This window comes from Somniosus microcephalus, chromosome 6, assembly GCF_052327205.1.
Source record: "Somniosus microcephalus isolate GS21.2 chromosome 6, FLI_Smic_1.0, whole genome shotgun sequence".
NCBI lineage: Eukaryota > Metazoa > Chordata > Chondrichthyes > Squaliformes > Somniosidae > Somniosus > Somniosus microcephalus.
The window spans coordinates 61,938,642-61,949,711 of record NC_140992.1 but is presented as its reverse complement, the minus strand read 5'-3'; the positions used below and the strand labels follow the sequence as shown (position 1 = coordinate 61,949,711).

General features: G+C 45.8%; 1 pseudogene; it reads left to right on the top strand.

Annotated features, from left to right (window-relative positions):
- Positions 1–699: 699 nt before the first annotated feature.
- LOC147115762 (uncharacterized) lies at positions 700–1,477 on the top strand (annotated as a pseudogene).
- Positions 1,478–11,070: the final 9,593 nt, after the last annotated feature.

Below are 11,070 nucleotides of genomic sequence, written 5' to 3'. Positions count from 1 at the left end.
CTTAGTATCTGCAACGTAGAACAAAAAAAAGTTGTATAAAATATAACATTTGTAATATAGTCTTATTTACAACTTTTGTAGCAGGCTGTTTAAATGTGCAAATCAGGGTGCTCCACTGGTTGGAGGACCCCACTGCAATGTACAGGTATGAATGGACTGAGCACACTCTGTCCAGTTGTACCAGGCATTGAGCGACCTAACCAGCAGTTCTTAAAGGGAAGCCGCTCAAAAAAACGCTCAATGTGGGAGACGACTGATTTCCCACCCTCTCTCAATTGGCGAGCTGCAGCTTTAAATGGAATTTAAATGGAGGCCAAAGCCGAATTTGGACTTGTAATAGAGCCACCTGGTGGACTACTGATGTATATAACAATAAAGCCATATGCAGTTCAGTTCTTACCGGAAGCCATGTTGTGCTGTTGTGTATATATATGCTGTGTCCAAAGATATCACAGATGTGGCGATGAGGATGTGACTGCGGATTCCCTAGCTGAAATTTTTACTGGAGGATAATCCTGCCAACCAATGGAGTGACTGTTAGAGGTTCTTCATTTTGCAGAAAAATGTAAAAATCAGAGGTAAATTTTGAGCACATGTGGCTGAACTGTCGACGTTGCCAGAGTCCAGAAGGCCACGCCTATGGGAATAATAGGGTACTTGGGTGAGTTCCATCACGACCGAGAGACTTTCGGAGCTTATATGGAACGGATAGAAACATTTTTCACTGCAAATAGTATCGCCGAAGTACCCGATGATGTAAACCATAACCGGGCGGTTTTAGAAGTGAAATGGGCTTTTTTTTTTAATGAAGCAGGCCCCGAGGTATATGAAACCCTGAAAAATGTGTTTGTTCCCGCCAAGCAAAAGGACACGCCATTGAAGGAGATCCTAACAAAGTTAGAACAGCACCACAGTCCTGAGCCCTTGGAAACTGCTGAAAGTTATTGTTTTGGAACACGTGATCATTTAAATGACGAGGGTATCAGTGAGTACATTGTAGCTTTAAAAAGGCTATCCTTTCACTGTCATTTCAGAAACTTTCAGGACCGAGCTTTGCGTGACCGCCTTGTTTGTGGGTTCAAAAATGAACGTATCAGAAGTAAATTGTTGACAGCCCCTAACTTGACTTTTGACTTCGCTTGTCAGACAGCTATGTCGATGGATATGGCCAACCGATACTCCCGAGAGTTCTGCGCCATTTCCAGTTGTCAGACAATTGAGGTGAATCGGCTGCAGGTTAAAAGTAAAAGGCAGTTGGGCCCCAAGGGCTCAGCAACTGGCCAAGGTAACAGTGCATTGAAGTTGTGCTGTCGGTTCTGGGACAACACATCGCGCAAAGCTGGCCATATGTGAAGACAGAGTGTTTCTACTGCAAGAAAACTGGCAACTTGCGAAGGCATGCCGACAGAAGAGTAAACCGACTGGCAATATTAGAAGTAGAAATTTCCAGACACTACATATCGTTAAAGAGAAGTAGCAGGACGAAGAGTTTCTGGAGATTCACGTCATCAGGAGCACAAAGGCATTTAACATTCCTCGATTCAAGAGGTATCGTCATTCAAGTAGATGTCGCAGGAACCAGGATATCCATGGAAATCGACACTGGTGCATCCATGAGCGTAGTACCAGAATCACTAGTTGCCTGATTATCGATTAGAGAAATCGAAGGTAGAGCTGTGAGGCTACTCAGGAGAGCAAATCCCTGTAGTAGGAAGTGTTATCATACCAGTGAAGTACAAGGATCAGTGTCGGAGCTGGCCTCTCATAGTAGTGGCAGGTGACAAGTCTGCCTTGATAGGTAGAAATTGGTTGGGATCACTAAAGCTGGATTGGAATGAGATTTTTCGTGTGGATGTGAAATTTGCATTGAAAGATGATGTTATCAAGCAGTATCCTAAGGTTTTCAGCGAAATGGGCAGTCTGATCCAAGAATTCAAGGCAAGTGATAGAGTGCAGAAGGACGCAAGACCAGTTTACTGCAAGCCACGTCCCGTACCATACGCACTCGAGGAGAAAGTTGAGCAAGAACTCATAGAAACATAGAAGATAGGAGCAGGAGTAGGACATTCGGCCCCTCGAGCCTGCTCCGCCATTCAATGCGATTATGGCTGATCATCCAAATTCAGTACCCTATCCCTGCTTTCTCCCCATATCCCTTGATCCCCTTAGCCTTAAGAAATATATCTAACTCCTTCTTGAATATATTTAATGAATTGGCCTCAACTGTCTTCTGTGGTAGAGAATTCCACAGGTTCACCACTCTCTGGGTGAAGAAATTCCTCCTCATCTCAGTCCTAAATGGCTTACCCCTTAGCCTTAGACTGTGACCCCTGGTTCTGGACTCCCCCGCCATCGGGAACAGTCTTCCTGCATCTAGTCTATCTAGTCCTGTTAGAATTTTATAAGTTTCAATGAGATCCCCTCTCATTCTTCTAAACTCCAATGAGTATAAGCCTAATCGACCCAAACTCTCCTCGTACGTCATTCCTGCCATCCCAGGTATCAGTCTGGTGAATCTTCGCTGCACTCCCTCCATGGCGAGTACATCCTTCCTCAGATAAGGCGACCAAAACTGCACACAATACTCAAGGTGTGGTCTCACCAAGGCCCTGTACAACTGCAGCAAGACATCCTTGCTCTTGTACTCAAATCCTCTTGTTATGAAGGCCAGCATACCATTTGCCTTCTTAACCGCCTGCTGCACCTGCAAGCTTACCTACAGCGACTGGTGCACAAGGACACCCAGGTCTCGTTGCACTTCCCCTTTTCCCAATCTATTGCCGTTCAGATAATAATCTGCCTTCATGTTTTTGCCACCAAAGTAGATAACCTCGCATTTATCCACATTACACTGCATCTGCCATGCATCTGCCCAATTGCCCAACCTGTCCAAATCGTACTGGAGTTTCTCTGCATCCTCCTCACAGCACACACGCCCACCCAGCTTTGTGTCGTCTGCAAACTTGGAGATATTACATCTAGTTCCCTCGTCTAGATCATTAATATATATTGTGAATAACTGGAGTCCTAGCACCGATCCCTGCAGTACCCCACTAGTCACTGCCTTCCACTCGGAAAAAGACCCGTTTATTCCAACTCTTTGCTTTATGTCTGCCAACCAGTTTTCTTTCCAAGTCAGTACCTTACGCCCAATCCCATGTGCTTTAACTTTGCATGCTAGTCTCTTATGCGGGACCTTATCGAAAGCCTTCTGAAAGTCCAAATACACCACATCCACTGGTTCTCCCCTATCTATTCTACCAGTTACATCCTCAAAAAATTCAAGTAGATTAGTCAAGCATGAATTATCTTTTGTAAATCCATGTTGATTTTGTCCAATCCTGTAACTGTTTTCCAAGTGTTCTGCTATTACATCTTTTATAATGGACTCTAGCATTTTCCCCACTACCAATGTCAGGCTTACCAGTCTATAATTCCCCGTTTTTTCTCTACCACCTTTTTTAAATGGTGGGGTTACATTAGCTACCCTCCAATCCATGGGAACTGTTCCAGAGTCCATAGAATTTTGGAAGATGACCAGCAATGCATCTACTATTTCTAGGGCCACTTCCTTACGTACCCTAAGATATAGATTATCAGGCCCTGGGGATTTATCGGCCTTCAATCCCGTCAATTTCCCTAACACCATTTCCCTACAAATACTGATTTCATTAAGTTCCTCCCTCTCATTAGACCCTATGTTTCCCAACATCTCTGGGAGTTTATTTGTGTCCTCCTTTGTGAAGACAGAACCAAAGTATGTATTTAATTGGTCTGCCATGTCTTTGTTCCCCATTATAAATTCCCCTGATTCTGACTGCAAGGGACCTACGCTTGACTTTACCAATCTTTTTCTCTTCACATATCTATAGAAGCTTTTACAGTCAGTTTTTATGTTCCCTGAAAGCTTACTCTCATACTCTATTTCCCCCCTCTTAATTAGTCCCTTTGTCCTCCTTTGCTGAATCCTAAACTGCTCCCAATCCTCAGGTTTGCTGCTTTTTCTGGCCAATTTATATGTCCTCTCCTTGGATCTTATGCTATCCCTAATTTCCCTTGTTAGCCACGGTTGAGTCACCTTTTTTGTTTTATTTTTATGCCAAACAGGGATGAACAAATTCTGTAGTTCATCCATGCGATTTTTAAATGTTTGCCATTGCCTATTCACCATCAACCCTTTAAGTAACATTCCCCAATCCATCCTAGCCAACTTGCGCCTCATACCATCGTAGTTTCCTTTATTTAAATTCAGGACCCTAGTCTCTAAATCAACTCCTTCACTCTCCATCTTAATGAAGAATTCTATCATATTATGATCGCTCCTCCCCAAGGGGCCTCGCACAACAAGATTGCTAATTAATCCTTTCTCATTACATAATACCCAGTCTAAGATGGCCTGATCTCTCGTTCGTTCCTTGACATATTGGTCCAGGAAACCATCCCATATAGACTCTAGGAATTCCTCTTCCACAGCATTGTTTCTAATTTGGTTAGCCCAACTTATATGTAGATTAAAGTCACCCAGGATAACTGCTGTGCCCTTTTTGCATGCATCTCTAATTTCCCATTTAATGCCATCCCAAACCTCAGCATTACTGTTTGGGAGTCTGTATACAACTCCCACTAACGTTTTCTGCCCCTTGGTATTTCTCAGCTCTACCCATACAGATTCCATATCATCAGAGCTAATATCCTTCCTTACTATTGTGTTAATCTCCTCTTTAACCAGCAATGCTACCCCATTGCCTTTTCCTTTTTGCCTGTCCTTCCTAAATATTTAATACCCCTGGATGTTCAATTCCCAGCCTTGGTCACCCTGGAGCCATGTCTCCATAATCCCAATTATATCATATCCATTTACATCTATTTGTGCAGCGAATTCATCCACCTTATTACGAATGCTCCTCGCATTAAGACACAAAGCCTTCAGGCTTGTTTTTTTAAGACTCTTAGACATTTTAGAATTATTGTTTACTGCGGCCATGTTTGATTTACACCCTTGATTTCTCTGACTTCCACTTTTGCTTTTCTCCTTCCAGTCTTTTGCTTCTATCCTTGCTTCCCTTTCCTCTGTCTCTCTGCACATGTTCCCAACCCCCTGCCATTTTAGTTTAAACCCTCCCCCACAACACTAGCAAACACTCCCCCTAAGACATCGGTCCCGGTCCTGCCCAGGTGCAAACCGTCCAGTTTGTACTGGTCCCACCTCCCCCAGAACCGGTTCCAATGTCCCAGGAATTTTAATCCCTCCCCCTTGCACCATTCTTCTAGCCACGTATTCATCTGAAATATCCTTCTCAAAAGACTAGAAACTGAGAACATTATCTCTAAGGTAGATCTGAGTAATTGGGCTACACCCATTGTTGTTGTACCTAAGTCAGACGGTAAGGTAAGGTTGTGGTGATTATAAGGTAACCATAAACCAGGTTCTGGAGTGTAATGTATCTAATACGTTGCCAAATGTGGAAGATTTGTTCACAACGCTGACAGGTGGCCAGATCCTTTCGAAGTTAAATCTAACAAGCGCCTACCTACAACTTGAGTTAGATGAAGAGTCCAAGTCATGCTTGACTATAAATACTCACCGGGCCTATATCAGTTCAATAGGCTACCACTTGGAGTGCCTTCTGCCCCCGACATATTCCAGGGGGTGATGAACCAAATTTTGCAAGGGATTGAATGGGTAGTGTGTTATTTGGCTGACATACTCATTTCAGCATCAAACAGGCAAATCCATGATGAGGTGTTGAATGAAGTGCTCAAACAGCTAGGGAAGCATGGAGTACGAGTGACAGCTCAACTGTGAGTTTTTTCAAAACTCGGTGGAGTACTTGGAGCACAGAGTAAACAAAGATGGTTTACATCCAACCAAGATGTCTCTGAACTTCGATCATTTTTGGGTTATTTGAATTATTATGGAAAGTTCCTCCCAAACTTGGCTACATTGTTACATCCACTGAATGAGCTGTTGAGAAACCCGGTCCCTTGGAAGTGGGTAAAAGAATGCAACACAGCATTCAAAGAGTGTAAAAGCCAGTTAGTAGAGAGTGCCATGTTAGTTCACTATAATGTATCTAAGGAGATCAAGCTAGCGTATGATGCCTCTCCATATGGAGTTGGGGCAGTGATCTCTCATGAACTAGATAGTGGGGAGGAGAGACCAATTGCTTTTGCTTCATGCACTCTCAGTGCCAGTGAGTGGAATTATGCGCAGATCGAAAGGGAAGCTTTGTCATTGATTTTTGAGTTCAAGAAGTTTCACAACTACTTGTTTGATCGTAACTTTACGATAGTTACTGACCATAAGCCCCTGACAGCAATCTTCCATCCAAAGTCCCCAGTTCCAACCTTAGCTGCAGCCCGAATGCAGAGATGGGCTTTGATTTTGTCAGCGTATACATATGACATTGAGTACAGATGATCAGCTGATCACAGTAATGCTGATGCTATGTCCAGGTTGCCATCCCCATCACAAGTTACACCAAATAAGGAAGAAGTGTTCTATTTCTCATACATTGATGAGCAGCCAGTCACAGCTGAAGAGATTGGTAGGGCAACCAAACGTGGCCCAATTATGTCAAAGGTGTATGATTACATAGCAAATGGATGGCCAAACCAGGTATCAGAGGAAGATATCCATCCATACTTCGTTCGTAGGAATGAATTGTCAGTGGATAAAGATTGTATCATGTGGGGTGCAAGAGTGGTTATTCCAAATAGGTTCAGGTCTAAATTGTTAGGAGACCTTCATGACCATTACTTGGGAATGTGCTTGACCAAGAGCTTTGCACGCAGTTACTTATGGTGGCCAGGTTTAGATAAAGAGATAGAGTACATGTAATGTATGTAATGTATATATACCTTAAGGGAGAAAACTACTTTTTACAGCTCCTGTATACTGTAGTACCGGCAGTGACCACACCTGTATATAAACCCTGAGTAGTGATCTGTACAGTTAGTTCTAGAGTAACCCTCATTCAGTAAACACCTGTTGAATCGTTCCCTGCAGTCTGTTGTCTGATTATTGAAGGACACAACATTAAGATACACGGACATAACATTGGCGACGACGCAGATTCGAACCTACCTGCAACTCTGCATCACCTCCCAGGGATTCGCTCCTGGAGAACAGTGGAAGAAGGTCGAGTCCAGAAGCACGGGCATCGACCACGGGCAACCGCCCAGTCATCCAGCGGAGATTTAAGCATCGCAGGGGAGGCTGTCGAGAGCCAGGCTTGGCTTTCCAGTCACGGTGGTCCAGCGAAACGGGCTGGCAACAGGTACTGCGCAGACCCTTCCCGGACAACGGCGGGCTAGAGCCCGACCGAGGGGCACAGAAAAAGGCCGAGCAGCGTCGACGGGGGAGAGAGAGAGGGCAGAGCGCACAGGGCGCAGCCGGTGTTCAGGACCGAGCGGCGTCAATGGGGGAGAGAGACGAGAGAGAGCAGAGCGCAGCCGGTGGTCAAGGGCCGAGCAGCATCAACGGGGGAGAGAGGCGCGCAGGAAAACGCAAGGCGCTGCTATTGCCATGAGGACCGCAGAGAGCGGCGTTGGCAGCAGCGCAGGAGTAGCGCACGAAGCCAACAGGGCGTCGCCATTTGCCACGAGGACCGCCGAGAGCGGTGTTGGCAGCAGCGCGGGAGACGCCATTTTAAGCCGCAGCGGGGAAGAAAGGAAAGTGCGGGAGATGCCATTTTAAGCCAGTCTAACCACACCCAAAAATGTCAAAGAGTGGCAGTATCACAGCGTTCGACAATGAAGTCGAAGATTGGACGACATATGTCGAACGCATAGAAGTATACTGCAAGGCGAATGAAGTGCCAGATGACAAGAAAGCGCTGGTATTGTTGAATTCAATGGGTGCAAAAATGTATGGCTTACTACGAAACCTAGTAACCCCAGAGAAGCCAGTAGAAAAGGATTTTGAAAACATAGTGTCAATCCTACAGGACCACTTAAACCCCACACCGCTGCTGATAGCAGAAAGATTTAAATTTCACAAAAGGAACCAGCATAAAGATGAAAGTAATGCTGAGTACTTGACGGAACTGCGCAAGCTATCGAAACACTGCCAGTTTGGAACGGGACTAGCAGATACTTTAAGGGACAAGTTTGTGTGTGGGCTTCAAAGTGAAAGAACCCAGAAACGGCTTCTATCAGAAAAGGATCTTACGCTGGACAAGGCTTTCAGCATTGCAGTATCACACAAAGCAGCAGCACGGGGCGCTGCAGAGATACAACGATGACCGCAAGAATATGGCACAAATGAAATGTCATACGGAACAGTGAAGTGCTATCGCTGCAGCAGAACAACACACGACCATAATGATTGCTGGTTCAAGGACAAAGTGTGCAGACAGTGTGGAAAAGTAGGACACATAGCAAGAGTCTGCAGGTCAGGAAAGAAAACCAGCAGCAAGAAATCTCCACAGGAGAAGTACAAGAAGGTACATAAGGTGACAGAGAGTAGTTCAGATGAACAGAAGAGTGATACAGACTCCGGAAGCAAGGAGCTGGGTTGTCTGAAACTACATAATGTGATCAAAACGGAGGATCACCAAACTATCTGGGTCACGCTCAAGATAGCAGGAGTCCAAGTGAAAATGGAATTGGACACAGGATCAGCCCTAACAGTCATAAACCGAAGGGACTACAAGCGGCTATTCTCACATATACCCTTGAGAGATACAAAGATTGTCTTGAAGACCTACATGGGGCAAAAAGTCTACCCCAAAGGAAAAATAAGGGTGAACATTATATATAACGGCAAGGAAACACCAAAAATGGACCTATATGTATTGCCAGATGGAGGACCACCACTACTAGGACGTGAATGGATCCGGAAGATACAGCTAGATTGGCATTCCATACAGGCACTGACTGTGGCTGACAAAAAGGATGACGACGTCACACCTGGGCGACTGTCAAAGATCCTAACTGACGCGAAAGAAGTGTTCCAGCAAGAACTCAGAACACTAAAAGGCATGACAGCGACGATTAAAATTGAAGAAAACACAAGCCCAAATTTTTTTAGGGCCAGACCGGTACCTTATGCGATCCGCCCAGCCATCGAAGCAGAGCTGGAGAGTCTGGAACGTTCAGGTGTACTGTCCAAGGTAGACTGGAGCGAGTGGGCTACACCCATCGTCCCTGTGATGAAAAAGTCGTTGAGCAGCACGCCTGGGGAACCAAGGAAGGTTCGCATCTGTGGGGACTTTAAGGTAACAGTGAACCCGGTCCTTCACACCGTACAATATCCACTTCCGCGGATTGAAGATATTTTCGCCTCGCTATCTGGAGGGAAACGCTTCACTAAGATTGATCTGGCCCAGGCGTATCTGCAAATGGAGGTAGAAGAAGCATCAAAAAAATACCTCACAATCAACACCCATAAAGGTCTCTACCAATACAACTGGCTGGTATTCGGGGTAGCATCAGCTCCGGCTATTTGGCAGAGGGCAATGGAGCAAGTCCTGCAAGGGATCCCAGGGACCCAGTGTTATTTGGACGACATCCTGGTCACGGGCGAAAATGACAGTGATCACCTTGCCAACCTGGAGCAGGTGCTCACTAGATTGCAGGAATATGGGCTCCGAGCTAACCGCCCCAAATGCGAGTTTTTCGAAAACAGATCTCGTATTGTGGCCACGTTATCGATAAAGAGGGGTTACATAAGTCCCCAGAGAAGATTGAGGCAGTAGTCAAGGCTCCAGCACCGGAAAATGTGTCACAACTGAGGTCGTTCCTCGGGCTGGTAAACTACTACCATAAGTTCTTGCCAAATTTGTCTACAATACTACACCCACTGAACACCCTACTGCAAACTGGGGTGCCATGGAAGTGGAGTGACAAATGTAGATGAGCTTTCCAGAAGAGCAAAACACTAATCACATCGAAAGAGGTATTGGCCCATTACAACCAGGCATTACCAATTCGATTGGCATGTGATGCGTCACCCTACGGCATTGGAGCGGTGCTGTCACAGAAATTCTCTGACGGCTCAGAGAGGCCAGTAGCCTTTGCGTCACGATCACTAACCTCAGCCAAGCGTAACTACGCCCAGATTGACAGGGAGGCCCTCAGCCTAGTGTGGGGAGTGAAAAAGTTCAATCACTATCTGCACGGGCAGAAATTCACCTTGCTGACTGATCACCAGCCTCTTGTCTCCATTTTTAATCCAAAGAAGGGCATTCCGGTGATGACTGCACAACGACTACAAAGATGGTCACTTTTTCTAGGGGCGCACCACTATGAGATTGAATATAAGGGCACGAAACAGCATGGAAATGCTGATGGGCTATCACGCCTGCCACTGCCTACTGCGGAGGAAGCACCAGTAGTGGATCCTGTCGAAATATTCCATTCGACTATAGTTGAATACCTACCGGTAACTAACGCTTGTATCGAAAAGGAAACCCGAAATGACCCGACACTGTCTCGGGTATATGATTTGACGGTGAAGGGATGGTCAGCACATGGCGACTCACTGTTGCCAGCATTCTCGACAAGGAGAGAACAGCTGTCAGTGTGCCGGGGGACCTTGATGTGTGGATCCCGAGTGGTAATTCCACCCAAGTTAAGGGATAGAGTGCTCAATGAGCTTCATGGGGGTCATCAGGGAGGGGTAAAAATGAAAAGCCTAGCCAGGGCTTATGTGTGGTGGCCAGGAATCAATAAACAGATCGAGGACCTGACCAAGAGCTGCTCAGCATGCCAGAAAGTCCAAAATGCACCACCACAGGCCCCTCTACACCCATGGGAGTGGCCCTCATCTCCATGGCAACGGGTGCATATTGATTTTGCTTGTCCATTCATGGACTCAATGTTTTTAATAGCCGTGGATGCGCACTCAAAATGGCCTGAGGTCATCAAAATGTCCTCCACCACCACGGAGAAAACTATTGCAGTCCTACGGACCATTTTTGCCAGGAATGGCTTGCCAGAACAGATTTGCTCCGACAACGGACCACAGTTTGTGTCCGAAGAGTTCCGGAGGTTCTTGAAAAAGAATGGGGTAAGGCATTACACATCCGCCCCGTATCATCCAGCCACAAATGGATTGGCTGAGAG